Source organism: Echinops telfairi, unplaced genomic scaffold (assembly GCF_000313985.2).
Source record: "Echinops telfairi isolate 266 unplaced genomic scaffold, ASM31398v2 ScPeMD7_3533;HRSCAF=4204_0, whole genome shotgun sequence".
NCBI classification, from domain to species: Eukaryota; Metazoa; Chordata; class Mammalia; order Afrosoricida; family Tenrecidae; genus Echinops; species Echinops telfairi.
In genome coordinates, this window is record NW_022107431.1 from 84,347,416 (window position 1) to 84,357,701 (window position 10,286).

The following is a 10,286-nucleotide window of genomic DNA, read 5'->3' on the forward strand; positions in this document are numbered from 1 at the left end:
GGAAGCATTTAGGAACTAGAGGAAAGTTGTATCGTTGCTACACTGCACCCTGACTGGCTCGTCTCCTCCCCGTAACCCTTCTGTAGGTGGATGTCCAGTTGCCTACAGATGGGCTTTGGATTCCCCACTCCACACTCCCCCTCATTCACAACGATATGATTTTTTGTTCTTTGATGCCTGATACCTGATCCCATCAACACCTCGCAATCACCCAGGTTGGTGTGTTTCCTCCATGTGGGCTTTGCTGCTTCTCAGCTAGATGCGTGTTGATCTTCAAGTCTTTAAGACCCCAGACGCTATCTCTTTTGCTAGCCGGGCACAAAGATGGCTCACTCTAATGGCGAGGGGGGTGGGGGGATGGTAACAGAATTAACCAATCCCCTATTTGTGTTACACACGCCCTATTAGCACAGTCCTACCCAATCATTTGGTGGGAGTTACCGAGACATGGGCAGAAGAGCCCTATTGAGACTTTCACTGCCATCACAGAATATCAATGACTTACTGGAGACTTACTGGTTAGACGTGTGTGTTAGAGAGTGGGAAATTAGCCTAACAAAAATCCAGCCTTCCTCCTCAGTGAAATTTCTAGGGGCCCGGTGGTGTGGGGCATGTTGATAAATCCCTGCTAAATTAAGGATAAGTTGGTGCATCTGGCCCCTCCCGCAACTACAAAGGAGACCTATACCTGTTAAACCTCTTTGGATTTTGGAGGCAGCGTATCTTTCCTGTAGATGCGCTACTGTGGCCGAAGTATCAAGTGCTCAAGAGTTGCTAGTTTTGAGGGCCCAGAACGAGAGAAGGTTGCCATGTGAGCCACGCTGCCACTTGGATCATGGGACCTTGTGGATCCAGTGGGGCTTGAGGTGTGAGTGGCAGATAGAAATGGAGTGTGTGGGTAGGAAAGAGGGAATCAATTGCAAGGAACTATATGTGACCTCCTCCCTGGGGGATGGACAACTGAAAAGTGGGTGAAGGGAGACGTCGGACAGGGCAAGATATGACAAAATAACAATTTATAAATTATCAAGGGCTCATGAGGGAGAGGGGAGCGGGGAGGGAGGGGAAAATGAGGACCTAATGCCGGGGGTTTGAGTGGAGAGAAAATGTTTTGAGAATGATGTACAAATGCGCTTTACACAATTGATGTGTGTATGGATGGCGATAACAGTTGTATGAGCCCCTAATAAAATGTTAAAAAATAAATAAATAAATTGAAAAAAGAAAAAAAAATAAAAACAGAAAAGAAATGGAGTGTGGAGTTTTTGGCAGTCTCCTGCTGGTGAATCACAGAGCAGAGCCTCAGGATTTTGGAGGAAAGTCTTGTCATCCTCCGCAGCTAACCACTCTCCTTTTGAGAAACAGCTTCTGGGTTGTTACTGGGCCTTATTAAAGACCAAAAGCCTAACTGTGGGCCACCAAGTCACTGTGGGGTTTGAGCGGCCCAGGATGAACGCGTTGCTCTCAGACTCACCGAGGCAGCACCCAGTGGGACATGCACAGCGACACTTAATGGAAGTGGCATGGAGAAGGTTGGGCTCAAGCAAGACTTGAAAACAAGTCAGTTGTGTGAGGAAGTGGCCCCAATGCCCCTCTTTTCTTATTTCCTCTCCTTTCCCATCTCCAGGGCAGTTCCTTAGGATCAGCTGCTGGAGGAAGAGGAAGCGTTGGAGGGCTTCCCGATGGCTCCTCACAGTCTGCAGGCACCCCTGGGAAGTGGACAACAGCAGCGCTCTGCTCCCTTTCTGGGGCCTCCCTGAAGGACAGTGGTGAAGGGAGGTCCTCCCAAGAGGCACAACTTTTAGAAGCACACCCCCTTGTTCATTTTGCTTGGGAGGAAAAATGGCCAGACGTGCAAATATATATTGTGGCCAACGGTTTGGCTGGATGATCAGGGACTTGGAAGGAACATGATAGGAAAATTGCTAACAAGGAGGTATGGGGAAGAGGTATGAGGATAGATTTCTCTGAATGGACTTAAAAAGTGAAAATATTTCACCTGTGTCTCAGGGGACTATTCACTAAAGAATTACTTGCGCAGAGGAGGATTTTGACAATCAAGTGCATAGGATGGTATGTTCTTTCCCCAGTCACCCTCTTTCCCAGGCCACTCCTGTCATTGCTCCATAGGTACATGAGCAAAGTGACCAGGGTGGCAGGGATGGAGGTGATGCATGAGCTCAGCAGCATGGTCTTCCACTCAGCACGGCTACCTTGGCTAAATCAGCTAAGTGCCCAATCTGCCAGCAGCAGAAACCAACACTGAATCCACTGTATGCACCATTCCTAGGGAAATCCCACCCCACCCCCACCCAGTGGCAGATTGATTACATAGGACCACTTCCATCCTGGAAAGGGCAGTGTGTTGTTCTTACTGGAATGTACTCTTACTTTGTATATGACTTTTCCTTGCATGCGATGCTTCTGCTAAAGCCGCCATCCGTGGATTTACGGTATCCTGTTTCTATTGCCTTGGTATGAAGTTCTTTTCCTATTTCATGTTGTTTTTGTTTTTATTTTTACCACTAGTCTCCCAGTTTATGAAGCACAGAGGAGTGGTTGCAGAGAGACAAGAACTGGTGCAATGGTTTATCGAAACAAGGGTAGGGAGGGCAAGAAGAATTGGGGAGCAATGAGCATGGAAGCGGCAGGGGGCACTAGAACGGATTGTGATGATACATATACAACTTTTTTTACACGCAACTTAAGTATGAAAGTGTATGATATGTGCATATTATATCAAGAAAACAAGAATATGAAATCTACTAAAACAAGAGACCAAGGCTGGCCAATGGTTACCACAGATGCCCAAGGAAGAAGTTTTGCTTAGGGGACGTTGAGCTTAGGTTAATGGTGGAATAATTTGGAAACAGATATCGATAATGGTTGTACAACACGAAGAGTATAATCAATGGCACTGAATTATCTATGTAGAAATGGTTGAATTTGAGATTATTTTGTTGTGTATATGTTTTGTGACAAATGAAAACAACGATAATAATTATACTAGTAACAACAAGTACAAGGAAGCAGAAAATGTTCTAAAATTGATTGTGGTAATGATTGTTCAACTCTTCTTGATATGATTGAGCTATTGAATGGCATGATCTGTGGATGAAGTGCCAATAAACCTGTTTTGTTTTGTTTTTATAAAGAAGGTATTCCTGGCTGGTAAGTTGAAGCGAGAGAGTGTTGAGTGAGATCCTCAAGTGTCATCTTGATGGATCTTTTCCAAAGGCTGCAGGGTAATCTCAGGGGCTTATCATGAAAAGCTGAAAAACGGAAAGAGGCATGGTGAGAAAAGACCAGGAACGTAGGACCGCGGGCATTTTTCCTTCATGCCAATGTAGCTGCATGTTCTTTGCGGCTGCCAAGGCCTGACCTGTGAGAAGTTCACTGGGAAACCTGACCCATCCACCCTGCCACCCTGACCTCGCCCCTTCCGAGCTCTTTTTGTTCCCCAAACTCAGAGAACATTGGGAAGAAACATAATTCGAGTTCCTCGCGGAAGCCGGCGCTGCCATCTCGTGCGGAGAGTGCCCTAGAGCGCAGAGGTCTTTCAGGAACGCAGAGGTCTGTACCGAGGTGGAAGGGCCCCTTCAGAAGTGGATCGCACTCAGCGGAGGATGTGTCGAGAACACATCGCTTCACATCATGGTATCTTGATTAATAAAAGTTTCTTTATTTCATAGCAACATTAAAATAATTTATCTGTGGTACGTGTTTGTGTGTATGCATGAGGGGGCTTCAAACGGCTCGTAGAAAACAGTGGAATGAAAAGATAATGGAATTTTCCATGACATTTGTGAAAGTCCTTCATATAGACATCACATTCTATATGACATCTAAATAGATATGTGGATATGTATCTTAAGATCATTTGAAATCATTTTCCTGTGGCTAGCATGAGGACTATGAATCGGTGTTGTTCTTGGGTGCCATTAAGCGGGTCCTGACCCAAAGTCCCCCTGTATACAACAGATCAAAGAATAAACAGTCCTACGTATGCGGACTATACAATACTATATGTAATTTCCCATTGCTATAAATAAAACCTAGGTTTCTACTGAAAAGATTGTCATAAGCCTCTATCTGTACGATTTCAGTTTTTCGGTATTCACTACTTTTCAATATAGATGGATTTTAAGGTGTGAATTACAGAAATGTGCCAAATATTGTAATATATTCATAACTATCATGAATTTGCATCCTAATTTTCCATTTCATAAATTCATATTCTTTAAAGAACAATAACTTTGAATCACGTTATTTCATTGTTACCATGGGAATATTTTTCTGTGGAAAGCTCTTATTGAAAACTAGGTAGATTGAAAACTAATCATCCAGGTAAATTCTAAAACTATTTTTTCGGTGAATAAAGATGGAGTGTACACAGCCTGATTCTTAAAACAGTAAAAGAAATATTTGCAACAACACATTATTGCCACGAGGTGTCACTGTCCACTTGATGTAAAGCTCAGAGCGCCCCAACTACAAGGCTGGATCAACTGCACATTTTATTTTATCGGCAGTGTTTCCTAGTTCAAATGCATGTATTCATCCTTGGTCTTCCTTATCCAATGTCCAACTTCCACATGCATATAAAGCAATTGAACATATGGCTTGAGTCAGGCGTACCTCACTCAGACCTCAGGATAACGGCCTTGCTTTTCAATACAGTAAAGAGGTCTTAGAATGTTACAGGAAAATTTCCCTAACACCAGCGCCCAGGCTCAGTGTAAACAGAGCTCAACCAATTAAGAAATCAATCTGTACAAAGCAACAGCTCACGGAGTGCAGCTTACAGTTGGACTGTACTTGCACGAACCTCACATATTAACAGAACCTTAAATTCTATGCCATTGGATAAATTACTGATGTTATCAATGAAACCAACCTATGCTCCAGGGGGATAATTGACAATTTTTTCTTTTTCGTTAGTTTGTTTTTGTTTTTTTGGTTGGTTATCAGTACAATCACCTTACACCCCAGGGGAATGATTAAAAATGTTTCTTTGTTTCGTTTTGTTTTTCTGCCTTTTGTTGTTGTTGGGTTTTGTTTTTGTCATAATATGGCCACCAAAGTAAACCAGAGTCGTTTATAACCGTGGACAAGCTAATGGATTCTGGGCTCCCACTTAACTCTAGCCCCAATCCAAGAACAGTTTGTTCTTTTCACATGGCCCTACTCAATACTCGCCTTCATGAAGGGATCACTCAAGATGAGGATGCTACAGCAAAGTGTGGTGAAGAAAGCAGATGGTGCCCAGCTATCAATGGGAATAGTGTCTGGGATTTTTCAAGGCTTGTATTCAAACAAACAGCCATCTAAGTGAGGCATCCACTAAGTCCACACGGAAGAAGCACACCAGCCTGTGTGATTCAAAGGTGACAACAAAATCCAAATATAGTGAAGTGAAAAGCATCAGAGCTTAAATTTTGAGAACATCCAATCTGTAGAAGGCTAGGGAGGCCAGTGCGAGGCCAAAGTCCACCTTCAGACTCAGACGAAGCCTCTGGCAGCCCCCTCCAGCCCCAGAGGAGGGACACAAGCAGCTCTGCTATCAGACGGAGATGGGTGTCCACTTGATGGTGGATCCACCGTGGCATAACAAGACACTTGGTCAGCTGACCTTCCTCCTGCCTCAACCTGGATTTGCTCCAGGCTCAAATATGTCTATCTTTTTCCATAGCATAAATTTCTTTTCTGGCTTTTAACATTTTGATGGTGTTCTTTTGTTCTTACTACTTGTTTTTACCTGTATCTTTATGTTATTAATAATATTATTTTCTTCTTGCTGTCTAAAAAAATTCCATGGGGTTTCCCAGTTTGTTAATCACAGAAGAAGCAGATTCATAGAAATAATAATGGGTACAATGGTTTATCGGGGAGGTGGGTGTGGGGTGGGGAAGATGAGGGGATTTGGGGAGTAAACCATGAATGTGGGAGGGGGAGGGAGCATTAGAACTTATTGTTGATAATCTGGCAAATACAGAAAAATATATAGTGATATCAGTATGCTGCATTTTGAAGTGCCCCATATAAGAAAGCTCTCTCTGTGTGCGTTTATTATTGGGATTTAATACATATATCATATCACTCCATACTTCAGTCATGTCAAGTAAAATTGTACAGTTGCTACCACAATGTTTCCAAACATTCTTTTTCTACATGGACTCCTTGATATCATCTCCCTTTTACCCAACCACCACTACTGTACCCCCCACCCCTGAACCCCTAATTCTACTTGCTGTCCCTATAGGCTCACCAGTCCTGGGTTTCATATACTGAACAATGGAAAGGTTTGTAACACAGCTTCAAGAGGGTGCCCTCCATTGACATATAACACCTCTGAGACACACTCTACGATGAACGAACAAAAGCCAAACAAAACAATACAAGCCAGAAATACAGAAACTTTTGGAAACCCCATCAGGTCTAGCTTTCATCATAGGGGGATCTACTGACAAAGTTTAGCTGTTCAGGTCGGATTTGTGCCTTTGATCTTCTACACTCCTCTTCGCCAAGCACTCTGTTTAGTGACCACTTTCCTCCCATCCCTCAATTTTAGATCGGGGGAGTTCTCCAGAGGCTGATTTTCTATGTAGTTCCACAAATGATCTGGGCTCCCACTGTCATCCATGCCTTCTGCACACCAGAGACTCACAATGTAGGCTCTGATCGAATCCTTCCTTCAACGTCAGATTATATGGATTACATAATTCTGTTTGACGTGACTGAACTATGGAATGATATGACATATATATTAACTCCCAAGTTACAACAAATTAAAAGAGAAAGAAGGCATAGATCCAGGAATGGATTTGGGGCTCAGACTAAATCCTAGCTCCAACTTAAGAACAATTCTTATATCATGGTCCTGCTCGATACTCGCCCTCAGGAAGGGAACACAGAAGATATGGGTGTTATAGCAAAATATGGTGAAGAAATTAGATGGTGCTCGGCTTTCAGATAAAATAGCAATTAGAGTCTTAAAGGCTTGTTTAAACCTTTAAGCAGCCATCTAAGTGAGATGTCAACTAAGTGCACATGCAAGAAGCACACCAGCATCAGCCACTGAAGGACTGTAATCCATACAACTCTTTTAAAAAGTGATTTAACTATGGGTAGGTGTTCTATGTGAATGCTACATCAAGCAAACTACTGAAAAAAACCAAACCTCAACCAATGGTTATCATGGGTGAAGGAGGAAGAGTTTTTACTTAATAGGCATTGAGTTTGTGCTATTGCGGGTGGAATATTTTGGAAAATGATATCAATAATGGTTTCACAACATGAAGAATGTAATCAATGGCCCTGAATTGTATATGTAAAAGTTGTTGAATTGAAGAATGTTTTGTTGAGTATGTTTTTGCCACAATTAAACATAATTACTGGTACACGAACAACAATGAGCACTAGGAAGAAGAGAATGTTCTAGAATTGAGTGCAGTGATAGTGTGGTACCACTCTTCTTGAGATGATCCTTGGTTAAACTATGCAGTGGGAATGACTGCTTGGGGACAGCACAGATGTCTCAGGTGGGAAGACGAGGAGAGAAAGAGTAGAAACCACGGACTTCGCCCACAAACCCAAACACACTCTGCCACAGCTTCTATGGTTTTCCAAAACTGCAAAGTTTTATGGGAGTAGAAAGGCTCATCGTCCTGTTTGGAGTAAGTGGTTGGTTTTGAACTGCTGGCCTTGTGGTTGGCAGTCCAACACATAACCCACTAGGCCACCCAAAGTGTACCGCCTTTTTGCCTTACAAAAGTTCACCTTATTATTATTATTTTTAATGAAGGCAACCCCTCCCCCAGAAACATCTACCTACATTTTATGGACCCAAATTGTGGCAGGTGACCACCCTTAGCTGGAAACTGCCCACCCCCTCCCTTCCCCCTTCCCCGCCTCCAAAAACAGAAACCACATTGCCACTGAGTTGATTCAGAGTCCGAGCACTCTCATGCGTTACAGAAATAGAACTGCCCAGTATATGTTTCTCAGGTTTCATCCTTTTAGGGCTTGTACTTATTTGGTTGTGGTTGGGAACATAGCAAGACGTACACTGACTCAACAATGCCCTATGTACAATACAGTGACCTTGATTCCTAAGTGTTCGCACCCCTTCTCACACTCATATGTTCACTGGCCCATGAGGACTGACTGAAGGAGTCCTGGTGCCGCTGTCAGGAAACCCTCGGACTGCCAACGGCGAGGGCAACAGTTCAAAACCTTGGCCACTCAGCAGGAGAAAGATTGAGGCTCTCTGCTCCTGTAGTGATTGACAGCCTCTGGAACCCAGCGGGCACGTCTACTCCCTCCTGTGGAGTTGTAAGTTGGAGTTCACATGACAGGACAGAGCTGTGTGTTTGTTTGTTTTGTTTTGTAAGGTACTTATTTAATCTTTCAAGTTGCTACCATCAGTGTGAGCTCATCTAAGGACTCACTGCCATAGACTCCATGCCAACTCAGAGTGACCCTATAGAACAGCGGGTCTCAACCTCCGTCAGGCTGTGACCCTTTCAGACAGTTCCTCATGTGGTGGTGACCCCTCAACATAAGGTTATTTTCGTTGCTACTTCATCACTGTCATTTCGCTGTTGTGATGAATCGGGTGACCCCTGTGAAAAAGGCGTTGCACCCCAAAGGGGTCGCGACCCACAGGTTGAGAACCACTGCTATCGATGGTTCTTGGAAGAGCATAATGCTCATAGTGGACTTTAAAAACACCACCACCACCAACTAGTCAAGTTGAACTACGGTTTGGTTATAATAAGCCTTCGGTGAAAACTTGTGGTCTAGGGTTGAAAGATGATCTTCGGGCCCTGGTTGCAGGCGTTGCTCCAAACTTTATGACTGCAAGAACTGTGGAAGCTGGGCCATTTCACATTCCTGTTCTGCACTCACCCATTTTGATCAAGATTCATCTGCAGAGTCTCTGATGAAATGTTCCCTGAGGGTAGCCAGGCCCCAGGCACATCTTCCGGCCTCACAGCTCAGGCGACAGTCACTGTCCCTGCTGCTCATGGAGGCGACAGCCACCGATCCCATGCCCTCGCCCTGCCGTTCCTTCTGCCTCGGTTTCGGCTGTCGTCTTGATGGAGCATATCACAGGCCTTTCTCCCAGAGTGCCTCTGGGGGCTAGAACTGCCAACCTCTGGGTGAGCCATCAAGAGCAACCCATTGACCCCACCCAGGGGCCCGGTTTGGCTGGAAGAGAGACGAGCAAAAGAGATGAGGAGATGACATATTTCAGTTGACTATATTTCTCACTTCAAATATAAACAAGGAAATTAATTATTAAAGAAGAGGAAATGGATATTGGGATGGAATAGAGTTGATAGCGATGGCCAGCAAATAAGTAGTATTTGATGCTAGCGGCTTAAACATTTTAAGGTTACTTTTACTGTGGGATGACTATGAAATTCTGTGGCTGTTACTAGGGAAAGCAACCCACACAACCTATTGCTTATGTATGTATTAGTGATATATAACTCATGTGATTTTTTTTCAGAACAAAGTAAATGAAAATAAATAACCCAGTAGGATATAACTCATACAACTTCATAAGCATCACACATGAGAAGAAAGATTACTGTTCTTATTTCTTCATACAATAATTATATCTTCTCGTGCAAAGCCCTCATATGATGTTCTCAATTTACAATGGGGAGGCCAGTGCTTAACTTGTGTGGTATGTAAATGATCATGTCTTAGTTTCAGGACAAGACTTCATCCAAGCAATTTGAATGGTTTAGTAAATCAGGTATGGGTGTTGTCCTGATTAGCTATTTAGGCCACGCTAGGAAGAGAGGAGGAGTAATAATGAACTAAGGTGAGGCTAAGGAAAGAGAAAAATATAAAATTTAGTGGTAGAAAGCTAATGATTGAGCCCTGGTGACATAGTGGTTAGACATTGGACTTTGACTGCTAGGTCCACAGTTTGAAACCACCAGCTGCTCTGTGGACAAAGGACAGGGCTCTCTACTGTCATCAAGAGGGACAGTCTCAGAAACTGGCGTAGGCAGTTCTGCCCTGTCCTTCAGAGTTTCTATGAGTGGGCATTGACTCCAGGGCAGTGAGTGTTGAAGCGAACGATACAAGTTTACATTGAAGGAGTAACTTATTTGGTCCTGTAGTCATTTGATATTTATTCTTCTTCTGTGTCCAACTAGATTCTGAACTCCTACAGGATGTTCTGGGTCCAACCAGCACTTAGTGGAGCTTTGAGCCATGTTTATTGATTGACTGTTGGAAGTATTTATTAGGTATTCCAGTGTTAG